General features: G+C 39.9%; 1 protein-coding gene across 7 annotated transcripts in view; it reads left to right on the top strand.

Moving 5' to 3' along the window:
* Nucleotides 1-2,518, top strand: part of LOC106867596 (adhesion G protein-coupled receptor L4) — a 364,928-nt gene that overhangs the window by 343,650 nt on the left and 18,760 nt on the right. The gene's annotated exons all lie outside the window — the stretch shown is intronic.

Below are 2,518 nucleotides of genomic sequence, written 5' to 3'. Positions count from 1 at the left end.
ATATATATATTACAAAATAGAATGAAAAACTACAGAACAACAGTGATTGAAGTTGTAAAGAGATATTTATTTACCGTTACTTTATATATATCCAAAACTACGACGGGTTGGTATGTATAATTAGTAAATGGAAAAGCATGCGAGGTAAAAAGAGTTAATTTCGGCCGGTATGTGTACACGATCTCATAGTAGTGTATAGTGAGAGATATGTAACGTTACAGAGAAAAGAAAGTGAGTTAGTGAAAATGAAAGAGTCGAGGGTAGTTGTCTCGCATAGTCGCTGATTGAAACTTTCTTTTTCCCTCTGGCCATTTGGTCTCTAGTGGCTGCCTGCCTTGTGGCCATGACTCTACTTGTCCGCTCACACTCACTGACGGTCGCTCACACTCACTGATGGTCGCTCTCACTGACTTCGGCTTACGGAGTTCTTGCTTTTATTGCTATCGAAAATCATCCAGAAGGATAGACATATTGTTGAGAACAATAGATTTCGTTGGAGGTCTGTAATATCTCTATTCTAGCTATTGGTGAAATAGAAGAGGTTAGAAGGGTCGAGTGGAGAAAACATTATTCCGGCTTAGCGAAGGCATCTGGCAAATGTAACTGCTGTTACTCACAGAAAAACTATTGTTTTACCGTGAGTAAAGTGCTATTGAAGTATTAAGTGAAATTTGGCTATCGAGGATCGAATCCATGCTACGCCTGCATGAAACCACTACATCCCTCTCCCTCCAGGGAGGTTCCGAGAAAAGGAAACGAACAATCGAAGAAGAGAAAGAAATACATGGCGTGTGTGTATATTGTAACGTCACCACAGCCTCCTCCATTTACCTCCTAGCGGTTTATTGTATCCCATTATCTTTCCGGAATGTTTTCTCCCTGCACACCCCTCCACTCCCATAAGGTCAAGTAAAAGTGACTTAAGTGACTATCCTCTACCCTTACAAATACCAGTCCACTCTGTTGTTATATCGCCTGATTTTCACATCCTATCTCCTCTTCCCACTCTTTTCTCTCTTATCATTGCTGTGCTCCTTATATTACGTCATAGCGCACCCTCGAATACTGACGACCCTTGTACAAGCGACGGTAGGCGTTTAGCGCGATTAATAAACATGGATCTAGTCCGTTTGGTTGCCAGCATCAATTCTGTTCGAATTGATTTCATATTCAGTGTAATGATACACCTTTATAGGCTAATAAATTATGTGGAAATTATTTTCGTTATAAATCAATAAATAAAGAATTATTAGCAATTAAAGTTTCAAAATTTTGGCAATTTTAGCCAATCGTAAGCCACAGATACATGCATGTCTGTTTCCATAGTAGCAAGCGGAACATGAGAACTCTTGTCTGCGAGAAAGCACGTGCCTGTTTCCATAGTAACAAGCGGATCCGATAACTCTTTTATCTAAGAGAAAGCACGTGTTGACAAGTTGTATTCTGTTGAAAATTTTTACTGTTTGATTATGGCAGCAAGTTATTGTAACCTCGCTTCTATGAAGGAGACACTGAAAACAGAGGAGGAAACTGTGTGGCACCTTCAAGAAAGGGGTGTTATACCCAAAAGAAAACTATGTAAAAGGAAGAGTCGTGCTATGTGTTCAAAATGACGTCATGGAAGCATGTACTGGCGATGCTCGCGCCGAGAACGCATAGTCTGTGTCGGTGAGGAAAGACACATGGTTTGCAGGTGGTAGTCTTCTTCTTAGGACTGTTGTGCTCTTCCTTTACTCATGGGTTAAAAAACTGACATCAGTCCGATTTTGTATTGAAGAACTGGGGATGAGCCATTGATTATAACAACTATGTTAGAGAAATATGCGCAGAAGACTTGTTACGTCATCCAGTTCAAGTTGGTGGTCCTAAGAAGATTGTTGAGATCGACGAAACAGTCTTCTCAAGAAGTAAGTACAACCGGGGATGGGTCCTACCCAAGCAGTGGGTTTTCGGAGGAGTGTGTCGCGAGACCAGATACGTTTTTCTGTATGCGGCGCCATGTTGGAATCGTGACACACTGGAAGAATGCATACGTCACTCGATTCTTCCAGGAACCACGTGAACTTCTGTGAAGTGAGGTAATAAACGACGCTGTGGCGCTCACCGTTCTATGCTAGATTCATATCACTATGAATTTATGTGGTGCAGAAGATAAGAAAAATGTGATTTGTTTGAGAAATTAGTGAAAATAACAGCTAAATAACGTTTTTGATAAATCTTTTAAGTTCATGCTATCGCATTAAATGCATGTTGAATGCTTAAAACTACAAAATATGCATTGTTTACTCATTTCTTTTTGTCATTGAGGTGGTTGTGAGGTGTGCTAAAAATAACAGCAAAATAAAGTTTTTGGCTAAATATTTTAATTTCGTGCTATCGCAATGCTTAAAACTACAAAAGACGTGTTTACTTTTTCTTGACAACATGTGCTATTTTCCGGATGTTTACGACAAAGTGCGCAGTCACGCACAAAATGACAGCTTCCAAATATTGTTTCCTGGCTGAGTGAAAATGACTA

This window comes from Octopus bimaculoides, chromosome 6 (assembly GCF_001194135.2).
Source record: "Octopus bimaculoides isolate UCB-OBI-ISO-001 chromosome 6, ASM119413v2, whole genome shotgun sequence".
NCBI lineage: Eukaryota > Metazoa > Mollusca > Cephalopoda > Octopoda > Octopodidae > Octopus > Octopus bimaculoides.
Note: the sequence above shows the minus strand (reverse complement) of the source record. Positions and strands in the feature narration are given on the sequence as shown.